Source organism: Candoia aspera, chromosome 6 (genome assembly GCF_035149785.1).
Source record: "Candoia aspera isolate rCanAsp1 chromosome 6, rCanAsp1.hap2, whole genome shotgun sequence".
In the NCBI taxonomy this organism is placed as follows: Eukaryota; Metazoa; Chordata; class Lepidosauria; order Squamata; family Boidae; genus Candoia; species Candoia aspera.
In genome coordinates, this window is record NC_086158.1 from 48554815 (window position 1) to 48567198 (window position 12384).

At 41.1% G+C, this 12384-nt stretch overlaps 1 protein-coding gene across 2 annotated transcripts in view; it reads right to left on the reverse strand.

Moving 5' to 3' along the window:
* The window catches only part of TWNK (twinkle mtDNA helicase), a 372148-nt gene that overhangs the window by 126519 nt on the left and 233245 nt on the right, over positions 1 to 12384 (reverse strand). The window contains exon 6 of one of the 2 annotated variants that reach the window (XM_063307053.1): positions 6239 to 6249. The exons of the other annotated variant lie outside the window; for it this stretch is intronic. The gene's annotated coding sequence lies outside the window, so the exon portion shown is untranslated. Of the gene's footprint in view, positions 1 to 6238; positions 6250 to 12384 lie in introns of those variants that run through there. 2 annotated transcript variants of the gene reach the window in all.

Here is a 12384-nt window from a genome sequence, read left to right on the forward strand (position 1 = left end):
CCAGAATTCTTAGTAATAGCTATGTTGCCTGAGAAATTCTGGGAGTAGAAGCCCACATGTCCTGAAGGCACCCACATTAGGAAAGATTTGCTTAAAAAGAAAAGCAATTAATTATATGTTAAATATATTACTTTTATAATTAATGTAGAATTCATGTATGTGTAGTTTAGCTCTCATTAAGTGCATAGTTCTCTGCTTTTTCCCCCTATTCACTTATTTGATTCATACACAAACAATCTTCTTCTGAGCATTATTCCCGTGCTATGGCAGGATCCGCTTGTCGGCATATCCGTCTCCATTTGGCTCGGTCCAAGGCATCTTCAGGGGTGATGTTCATGCATTCCATGTCCTCCTTAATGCGGTCCATTTGTTTCTTGGGTCTACCACGGGGCCACCGGCCACCAGGATCCAGGTGCATGGCTTTTCTCACCACTGAGTCTTCTTTGCCGTGTATGATGTGTCCATACCATCTAAGCCTTCCTTTCTGCAGTTTTGCCACAATTGGCGCAACTCCCAGTCGTCGTCGGACGTCATCGTTCATGGTGTGGTCGAATTGCGTTAGTCCAAGGCACTATCGGAATATTCACATTTCCATCATGTGCAGGGCTTGCTCATGCTTTGCTGTCGCTGGCCACCACTCTGATCTGTAGAGGGTGACCAGGCGCACTACCGTTCTGTAGACCTTTGACTTGAGGTGTAGGGGTTATTGTGTATGAATATTGTGTATGAATTCTTCCCTCATTCTTGGTATTGTTAAGTAACCAGTCCTTTACTGCATTACAGGGTCCCAGATCCCTCCTGAAAGGTAATTGAGGAAAATGTGCAAAGTCCCTGCTGTAATCCAAAATCTTGCATTTTTAGCTCAGGCTCTTCAGGGTTACCTAACTACTTACTAGGACTTCTTAAACAATTGGTGGGCTAGTAGCAAACTAACTGGTTTGAGGCTTAATTCCTTGTTGATGTGTTTACTCAGTAATGGTCATATCTAATATCGGTGGAGCAGTTGTTCTGGACTGACACCCCTTCTGTTGCTGGAGCCAAAAGTAAGTATAGTTTGAAAGACCAATTTAGAAGAGCAGGGGAAAGCGAGTGTTGAAAGCTGGTCCTCCCATCCCTGCCACCACCAAACTCTTGCCTTTTCCCTGCATGTATCAGGGGACCAACTTAGATATTATTCATTAAAAACCTCAGCCAAATCTGCAGCCTTCATCCATTTGCCATGACTAATATCAGGCATTTGAACGTTTTTATTAAACTCTGCCATTTCCTCTCCTTTTTAAAATTTAATAATAAATTGGATGTCACATTATAGCTGCAATTATTAAAACCCACCAGAGCTCGCCCACTCAGTATGCTGCAGTCTTGTGAATTATTAAAGTCCCTCTCAGCCTCCCCACCCACCAGGCCTCTTTGCTACCACTGCACAAGGTGTTTCCCCCTTCTCCATTTTATTTGCCAGACTGAATAAGTGCCAGCAAGAGACAGAGATAAAACAGGCTATTCCTTTAACTGAAATTAGAAAATAAACATTCAAGTGGAGGATGAGTATGGCACCATAGCTACAGAACAGGGGCTGCTTTTAAAGAGAACAGGCAATATTACGAAAAGTATTTCAGACCAAATGCAAGTAGAAGATCCCAATTTCTATGGTATGTTGTGACAATGGAAACTGATTGGTGGGTGTAATGGTCTGTGAGAACATCCTTGAGAGACAGGAGGAGGAGGAGGAGGATGCACAGCCTAGGCAATGGTCGGATAGGAGGCAGCTGAGCTCGCAGAAGGAATGACGGAGTGGCAAACATCTCAGGAGGGACCCTCCCTAGTTTCTTGGTCTGTAAAGGCAGGGGTGGGGGAGATATACTTTCAGACTTGCAAGATTCTGTTACTGTAACCTAACAATAAAGGTAGTGTTAGTACTCATGGTTGGTGCTTCTTACCTGAACTACCTCGAAGGGCTGGCATCAATTTTGCAAGTCTGAAAGTACATCTCTCCCCCCTGACCTTTACAACCCAAGAAACTAGGGAGGGTTCCTCCCGAGACGTTTGCCACTCCCCCATTCCTTCTGTGGGCTTAGCTGCCTCTTATCTGATTGCTGCCTCGGCTGTGCATCCTCCTCCTCCTCCTCCTCCTCCTCCTCCTGTCTCTCAAGGGCAGACTTTCTCACAGACCAGTACAGTGGGGCCATCTTCCACAGGATAAAGTAGCACTGGGTGTTTGAAAAATGTATTTGAGCAATTCTTCATTAAGCCAACCAAATGTCATAAATTTCTGAGTTCCCCAGAACTTTTGATCATATAAGTTAGTGAAGAAGCAGAAGGATGGATGAGGAAAAATGCTGGCTGATTAACCATAGGATCTGCATTTAATCACAGTCTAAAGATGGAAGGGGAAGGGGAAGGAAAAACAGCAGACATTCATACCGAGCCCTATCAGGTGTTCTGCTGGATACACGTACTACTGTCCACAGAATTCTTGAGAAAAAGAAATAAGCAAACAATAGTAGCTCACCAATATTAAAACCATAAAATCCTCCTGTTGTTAATGCAGACAGAACTGGAACATTGGCAAAACTGTGAAAGGTGAAAGGTCCCCTGTGCAAGCACCGAGTCGTGTCTCACCCTTTGGGCAAAACTGTACATTCCTTTTTTAATTTTACTGACATTTATCTATATAATGTTCTTGTTTTGTTTTCTGAAAGAGTATCTTATAAAATTCTGTGAAATTCCTATGAAGATAACCAAAAAGAAGAGTGGTGTTAGAAAGGTAGGTGTTCCAATGGGAAATCAAGTTGAGAGCAGAGGTTTCAAACTGGAGGATCAGGCTTCAGATAAGATACATTAATTCACTTTGACTCCAAGAAGAGAATGACTTTGTTTACACAGCTTACTTAGACATGACATACAAAATTAACATCAGCTAACCAAATGGGATGGGTTCACATAACATGCCAAGTTAAAAAATTGTGGCTAGTTGGTGGTTCAGCATTCATGCAAATCCAATCAGTGATATACAGGTTCTAAGCCTTGAAAATCATCAGATCTATGGGAGGTATATAATTTGAGGATTTACAAGCATACACTATTTCTAGGGCAAATCTAACAATACAAACATCTATTATTCCCTTGAAGCTGACAGAACTGGAGTAATTGGTGAGAAGAGCGTTGAGACTATGATTCATCTCTATTAGGTGATTTTCCATTGAAAATCTTGTAAAGAATGGATTTCCTGCTGATATAAAACATAGAAAGGTGTTTACATAACACACATCACATAGATCTATGTCCAAAAAGATGACACATTCGATTCATCCTTTTAGAAAAGATTTCAGCCTAAGCTACATGAATGGAAGACCTCAGTATCAGTGACGCATTTGCCAGCAGGTGGCACTATTTAACGGTCAATCATTTAACAACAGGTAGGAGGATGAAAAATCTAGAGCCATAAATGGTGGAATCAGGTTGTCCGTACAATGAGGAAAGGGAAAGGGGAAGGGAAGGGGGCAGGCAAGAACATACTCAAACATTGTTCTTGAATGTTAAAAATACTACTTGTTTTGGTTTTTTGTAAAAATAAAAAATCTGAGATGGATAAAGACTTTTAATTCACCAGGTTGGATAATTCTTCTCTCTCATTGTCCCTACTTGCTATTTTATCATACCTACTGTCATATACATTGTAGGGCAGGAGCACATTTCTCAGAGTACTGTGCTTGTTTTGCAGACATTAATGAAGCCCAAGGTTCAGTCAGCAGGATTCAGACCACAAAGGTTGCAGCCAACAGGAATAAGGTCCATTGGAAAGCAGATGAGGTAGCAAATACTACAGGTGTCTTTTCCTATATGCTAACAAGCCGAGATCAGGAGTGCATGAGACAGTTCAAGCAGAGGCAACACAACAAGGTTAGTAAAAAAAGCAGTCCAGAGTTTAAGATAGCAGTAGCAGTAGTATGCAGAAGATGAGGCTCAGAAAAGAGTCAAGGGACAGGACAAAGTTTGGAGCAAGGAATTGTGATTTTCTATATGACCTGCAATGAATCCCAACAAGAGCTGCAGCTCTCAGGGATGGTGATGGGTGCCCTTATGTCACTGGTGTTGGAGCAAGATTCCACTACCAGTTTGGAGGGCTTTTGTTCATGGAAAGGGAAAGGACCTATCTTGTCCCCTCCCTCAGATACTATTAAACCAGATGGACAGTTTCCTATAGTTCCATAGGCAATCTCACTTCATATGCTTGTGTTCCAATACTTTCTCTGTTCAGTTACTTACTTAACAATACATTGCCAAGCACTGTGTTTTATAACTGTGTGTGTGTGTGTGCGCGTGCGCATCACCCCAAATCAATTCACTGTTGGAAGAAGTCTGTTCTTTGGAGGTTAAGGACTGTAACGTACGACACTTCTTGTCACGTTATAGTAAGGACACTGAAATCACACTAACCTCTTGGAAAAAGATCAAAGACTGTTGATTCTTTTTTATTATTAAAAGGGGTGAGGTATGTGGAAGAGCAGGCTGCTTTAAAAAATTGCAGGCACCTGTGCTGCCTTCCTCCCCTCCTATTTGAGCCTTCTCCCCTGTCAGCATGGCAGAATTGCTTATAAAAGCTGCAACCTTGAAACAGGTGGGGGAAGGAGAAAACCAGATGTGATGTGTGTGTTTTGAAGTTCTGCAGCAGCAACAACAACAACAACAACAACAGATGGAAAGCAGCCAAATAAAAAGTTTTTTCTTCACAAAGACAAAAAGAAGAGGCAAAGCCCAGCACAATGTTGAGAAGGTGCAAGTGCTTTCCAAGCTGCCCAGTAATTCAATAGAAGAAATCCCAGAGCGGGCGGGGGGGAGAGAGAGAAAGGATTTACAGTCAGACCAGGGTCTGTAAGGATAAAACAATGCTCTATACTAGTAATAGTATACTAGTAGTAGTAGACAAGTAACAGTAACAATATACCTGCGATAGTATAGTGTAGAAGTAATAGTATAGAATGTAGTATAGAAATAGTAGTATAACATTGTACAGTATAATATCATTAGTAATAGAGATATAGGATAATAGCCATAGAAAACACTCACATATATATTTGTAAGTTTCACTTTGGTATTATAGATATTTTTCAAAATAAAACATCTCCCCAACGCTTACAGGGAGATATAAAACATCCAGTTGTCTAGGGTCCAGTGCTTTTGGTGGATCTTCTGAGCCTGAGGCTCTCAAATTGGGTATAGTTTAAAAAGAACCCATGACAGGGGGAGGTTTAAATATAATACAAAAATTATTTGAAAGGCCCTGTTTTCATAGCTTTACCAGATCCTCAACAATGCCTTCACTATTAATGCCCCTTTTTAACTTGGCACGCAGAGGAGACAAGATGTCCCTGCATATGGTTCATTATCCATTTAAATGGGGAAGCAATAAAACCAAGTTTTGCCCCTAAGCAAATCATCTTTATAGGTGAAATTTCATGTTTCTCATTGTTTCTCTCTCTGCAACAGGATCACTGTATATTTATAAAAATAGAGGAGAGTACCTCTCTGAGAATACCGTGAATGGCCTTCTGTACCATACTTAGCAAACAGAACTAATTTTTCTTCTTTATTGCTGTTTATGTAGCATTTTAAACAGGCAGGAGGGTGCCTCTATAAATTCTGTTTCCTGCTTATACAGAGGTCCTGCTTATATGGAAGGTCATATGCAGACCCAAAAGGCCACATATTAAATGATGCCTTTGTCAAGTGACGTGGCCAAAGTCTGTACAACATCCTGGTTTTAAGGACCCAATTTTCTCATTTTTCTTGTTTTCTTGAGCACAGGCATGACCTGTGCTTGGATCCAGTTAACTGAAGCCTTTTCAGTAAGAGTCCAAGGCCATGTATACCCCTATTGGACTATTTAAGAGCTGTTTCCTCTTTCTACGCTCTAAAAGCCATGAGAGACTGTAACTTCTAAAGGCCCAGTAGTGGCACTGGAACCCATTTTGTCTCTTGTAACAACAACAGAACCACATTTTGACCCTCCAAGCTAGCAACAGTTTTTTAATTTATGGGGTAGGAGGCAACAATGACAAATGGTGCTACATGAATACATCTAATCTGGGTTATCTGGCCATTTTGATTTTTTGACCCTCTGTAAAAAGATTCTTGTGATCTGAAGGAAACCAGAAACAGTTCCTTGGCTTCCATTAATGGAGCAAGGGCATTCAGCTGCTTCGTTTCCTTCTCCTTCCTCAGGCTTGACACTGAGGTGGTGAATCCTTACTCTCTGATCAATATTTCTTTCTTTTTTGGCAAACAATTGTGTAGCTGGATACGTGATGAAACCCAGACCAAGAAGCCATGGTATGTCAGAGCTAGGGAGGAGCCTTAGAAAGTTCTCTGCTGCAAAAATACTAAATAATGTGTGTGTTTTTTTATGAAGTGGTTTGCCAATGCCTGCACAGCATTATAGGCTAGAAGTTCTTTTTTTTCCTTCTTTTTCTTCCCTCTCTCTCCTGTTGCCATTATTACTGAGTTAAATATTAGAAATGAAGAAAATACATTAAAGGCTTTGTTTAGCTTGAGCAACCTTTCTCTTAAACATTATTAGGATAGTGAGCGTCTCTAGGGCACGATTAAAACTTTGCAGACTTCTCCAAGTGTAACTAAGACAAAACAGTTATTATGGCAATGCTTGCTTTGGTCCACTACATGGAGGAAAACTAATTCAAATGAAGGAACAAAGTTTCCCCTGGTTCATACTGGACTGTATGGTGGCCAGCAGAGCAGAGGGACAATGGCAAAGCTGAATGCAGGCAAATAGTGGAATGTTCCAATTGGTGCCCAGGGCTGACCAACTACCCGCAGCTATCGGCCCACAGCCATCACAATACCCTGGTAAGAAGATCGCCAGGAGAAGGAAGCACTCAGTAGTCACTGCTCTTTCTGACAGGACTTCTGTGCCTTTAAACCAAAAAGAAATTCAACAGATAAACCTTTCTTCCAGACAGAATTGCAATGACATAAAATATTTCTCCTATTTTATTTTTGCTTATCACTTAAAGTCTTTTGCCAAAAAAAAAAAAAGGGCAAGTAAAATGAACTTACCTGAAACCATTGGTAATGGGGGTAGATACAGGACAATCAGGCACAGCAGGGTTAATGGAAGCTACCAAGGCATCTCTCGGAAATCGGCAATGCCCCAGCAGGAGCGCCGAACCAGCATATTTTAACGTAACAACAAATAACTTTAATTAACTTCTGTGGCAGTGACAGATTCCAAACAATTAACCTCAGGTCTTGTGCTGAGGAGGGGGTGATTTTCTTCTTTTAATTTTTAAGTGGTATTGAAACAAGAAAGAGTTGTTACCCTTGAGACTCTTGCTGCAGCAAAAGAGCAGGCAGCATAGTGTGCTGCAGCCTGAAGTAACTCCCCAGCTGACAGATTTGATGATGAGAAGGAACGCTGTGCTGGGAATCGAAATCAACTTTCTGTACCTCAGCTACTACTCCAACTGGTACGACTGGAAACAAAGCGTGGGATTGTTATTTTTAGTTATCTGGGTAGCTTCTCAATGGCAAATATTAGTTTGAGGGATACCTCATACTCAGTTAAGTAAATTATGATGATACAGTCAGGGAGAAATCTAAAACAGTCACATGTAGCTGAAAAATGAATCAGGCATAATGACACAACAGTAGTCTTCAACTTCAACTCCCAGAATTCCCCAGCCAGCAAGTTGAAGTCCACACATTTTAAAGTTGCTGAGGTTGAGAAACACTGGTCTAGATGCTTCATGAAGCTTATGATCACCTTAGAAACACTCTAAGCCATGAATGGATGACGAAGTCCACATATGGCCCTTGGCCACAAAAATTGCGGCCTATTATGTTGCTGGATTGCCTCTCTTTGCTTATTTCCCAGCTGAACAAGTGACTGAGGAGAAGCACAGTGCTGGTTCTTCACTACCAACATCAGAAAACCAAGTAATCTGATAGAGCATCTCTGAGACAGAGTATAAAATGTATGGTTTCCATCTCCTTTCCAGTGTTTCAGATTGCTGGGTCACTGGATGGAAAGCTGGTAAACAGGGATACTTGGATGAGTGGAGAATTGTATATATAGAATCTACCCAGATGTAGTCCATACAGGCGTATTCATAGTGGCAGGGCTGAAGGAAATCATACCCCTCAGTGTACTCATGAAAACAGCCAGAGATATACATAAAGTGTAGGGCATACTTGTAATCCCCATCAGATGTCTGTTTAAGTCTTTCAAATTTATGATCTGCTCACTGGGCGTAAATGGTGTTTATGTGTCAGAAACCCATTTATAAATTGATTGCTTCCAAACTTAAAAACAACCAATTTCCAAGAATCAAAGGAGTCCATATGGATCCTATTAAGAGACAATGCTGTTCTTCTCTTGTTTGTTTGCTGATCCTGGTTGAGCAACAGACTGCCCACCAGATCTTTTAACTAAGAATAAGATGTTGTTCCACTGAAGGCACCCAGAAACTGTAATTTTGTCTAAAGATTTCTAAACTGTGGCGATCAAAATAGAAGTGCATTCAGCCTTTAGAATGTCTTCATGCTTTTTTCCCTTAGACCTGAAAAGACCTTTGAAAGTTAAAGGAGAGTAGGGGAGTTTTAAAATTCCACCTTTTGGTTAAGCAGGTTTGTCCATCAGTTTTTTCAGAAAATAAAATTTGTTCTTTCTATTTTGTAACAGCATTGCTATTTTCCATTTGGCTGGACAACAAAGTTTAGGACAGAGAACTGTTGGTAAAGCTCTGCAGTGGTAAAGACAAGAGATAGAAGATGGATGTATTCTGTAAAAAAAAGCTTTGGTGTGTACGTAGAAACTGGTGTGTACACAGAATGCAGTCATGGTTTGTTTTCTTTTAAAACAACCCTAGGGCAAAATGATTATGTGGGCATCCAGCTAACTCTTGAGCCTGCAACCGACCCTTGAGTTATACTCTACAGGCAATGCTGAAGAGATTTGGGTACCATCAATAAACCCGGTATGGAATTATTTGAGCCTCTTGACTGATACCTAAAGATCCAGTGTAGGTCAGTTCTGATATTATCAATGGCTGTGCCTGCTTTGAAAATTGTTCCAAAGAGAAGTTTTAGCATGTGCAGAAGCATGAATGCAGAACCTCTTTATTAAGTCTTCTTGCATGAAGAATGAGAGGGAAGCCTCCAGGATAAAAAAGAAGCTAAAATGTTCCAGTTTTAAAGTCTTAGACAAATACCTCATATTCTTTTTTGGTGACTGTACTTTCAAATATGAGTACTATTATCCAGTCCCATATGTAACGTGAAGTGTAATGGTACCGCATCATTGTACAGCTATTATAATTTATGACTTTGTTCACTTAACAAGCAAATGTCTGCTCATGATTTGTTGAAGAATCCATAGTTGACTGGATTTGCATTACACACTAAATCATAAATCATGGTTCACAAATTACAATGACTGAGTTCACACACAACCCATCCACAAGTAAGATGATCAGATTATGGGTGTGCTGAGCATGTTGTGTAACCCAGGTTCACATTGTTGTTCCAAGAGGAAATTATTATTATGTCTGCATTATATGTATAAAACACAGGTTTACAAGTCTACCACTAAGGCAGGAGTGGTGCTTTCAGTTTAAAATGGTCAGAGTTGCTCAGGATAGATGGATCTCATGGTGGAAGTGGAAACCCATTTTAGCTGAGTGGCACCCAAGGGCTGCAGAACAAAAATAAGTGGAATCAAAAGCAAAGTTGGCAGGTCACCCAATTGTCTCTTACATATACATAGAACACATAAATGCATCCATAACACATGCACACACAGGCATATTCTTACGCATAATGCACACCAACAAATTCATTTATACACAGAGCCCTTTTTATACATAACACATACCAATGAACATGTTTTCTCACCCACACATATAACATCTATAAGTCAGTAACAGGCCAGAATTTCTCACTCCTGATTTTGGGTAGGTGCAGGACCACTGTTGCTGAGGTGGAGGGTAAGAGTTGAAACACACTGAGAAAATAGCCTAAGAAAAAATATACCTGAGAAAATAAGAAAGGAGAAATGGAAGAAAAGGAGGAATGGATGATCAGATAGCTGCTGAGGTGGGAACATATATCATGACAATATGTGGCAAAGCATGCTTACTTCTCCATGCTTATTGTGTCTGCAGACTTATATCCATCAACTCCTGCCCACTTCCTTCTGGGGAAGAATGCAGGGGAACATCCTCCAGTAGGCCACTGTGACGGATTTATGAGCTTCTTTATAGATAAAATTGTTTATCGTTTCTTGGGCAGAGCCTAGTGAGATGACTCAGATGACAATTTGCAAGACTATCTGGGATTATTTTGAGTTTATAGAGAGGAAGGATGTAACTGTAGCATACATTCTGCTACCTGTAGGCTGGATCCATGCCCCACCTGGTTCATTCAAACTCTGGAATGTGTGGCTGAATTAACAAGATGGCATTGGTTGGCCTGACTGATGACCTCTAATAGGACCTGGAGGGAATATGCCATTCCTGGTCCTATTAGACCTCTTGGTGATTTTCAGTACTGTGGTACCCTATGATATCCTTCTGGACTACCTTTGTCACAAGGGCTTCCTGCGGTTTCTCAGGATTTCATAGAAGCTCTGCAAAACACCACTTCACATTTTCCCTTTATTCAAACAACCAAGCATAAAAGCAAGCAAGCAACTAGCAATTTCCCAGCTGCATTCCGTAGCAGAGCTAGCAAGGTTATTTACAGCTAGAGATTTTGAGCTGTCCTGCTTGCTTCTCTCCATTTCCAGATAAGGCAGAGCTGCTTGTGATTCTAAATTGCAGAGTGACTGAACTTTTGCCTCTGTACTTAATATTATGTAGCATAAATATTTTATAGCTGTATATGTATTTAGTCTATAATGTTGACTAAATATATATGTGCATTGCTCTATTTTTACACCCTCCCAACTTCTTAATTTAGAGTTAAGGAAGGGCTTCCAGATATAGGTGGCAGTTGAATCAAGTTGGCAAGTGACTTTTCTTTGGTTGGTGAAACTTTTGATCTTCCATCTTTTTCTACCCCCACCAGGGCCATTTGCATTGAGTAGACAGGTCCCATGGTGCATCTTCCTCTTCCTCTTTGACAATATTTGGCAATGTTACTTAACTTTATGGACTTCAGGCCACTCTCCAACTAACAAGTCTTCAGCAGTAGAAACTTTGCCCAATCCAGTTCACATCTGTCAGTTTTCTTTATTAAAACCATAGCTCTTCGACAGTCAGAGCTGTCAAGGTCCATCTTAGTCACCAGCCATTACCTACATTCTCACAGTTTGCCTTACAGAATCCATCTGGTTATTTAAGACTCAGCCTCTAGTGCCAGCACCACATCTGAAGCCCCACCACCACCACCTTCCTATGAGAATGTTTTCTATGAGAAGCTAAACTATGCACTACTGTCAGCTTCTCCTTATCACCCAAAATACTATGAAGCATTTGTTTGGGTTCCTATGTGGATACATGAAGAGCCAGTAGGAAGCAATGGCTGAATGCAGCTGTCACAGCCTGCCATATTAGGGATTGGAGGAACTGCTTTTACAGTGGTTCTAGTCCGTCCTTAGTGGGCAGTTTCTGTATGCGTGCATAGGGGTGCAACCATCAGAACTGTACTTGCTCCAATGCGGGGTGTCAGTGAGTTCTGTTCTCCTCCCACACTATTTAGTATCTGTATGAATCAATGGGGGTTTTACATCCAGTTTAGTGTGAAATATAATCATTGTGCTGATGATACTAAGCTATATAACTGCATTTCCAGGCTGGGCTGGGGCTGTAGTCAAAATCCTGGCCTGATGTCTGGAGGCTGTGACAATGTGAATGAGTCAAAATTCAAATTAAATCCTACCAAGACAGAGCTGCTGTTCTCAGTGCCTGACCTACATAGCTCAATTCCAGTTCCATTATTAGCTCCAGAAAGGGTTGCACTTCTCCTGAAGAGGCAGGTTCCTAGATTTGGGATGCATGGCTCTTGCTAGAGCAACAGGTAGATGCTGTGGCCAGGATACCTTTGCCCAGTTTCAGCTGGTATAATAATTGCCTTTCTAGACTGGGAGGCCCTAACAATAGTGACTCATCACTACATAGCTAGACTACTACTGCAACACACTCTTGCAGAAAATTCAGAAGCTACAGTGGTCCAGAATGTGATGGTACATGTGCTAAAAAGTATTAAGGGATTTAGCAGGGATACATCAATTCTACTATCACTGCATTGGTTACCAATTTGCTTCTGCATTCAAGTAAAGCCTTACATGGCTTGGCCCCTGGGTTCCTACAGGACTATCGTCCCCAAAAGGTCATGACCTGTCCCATGCATGCTTTCAGGAGGAGATGC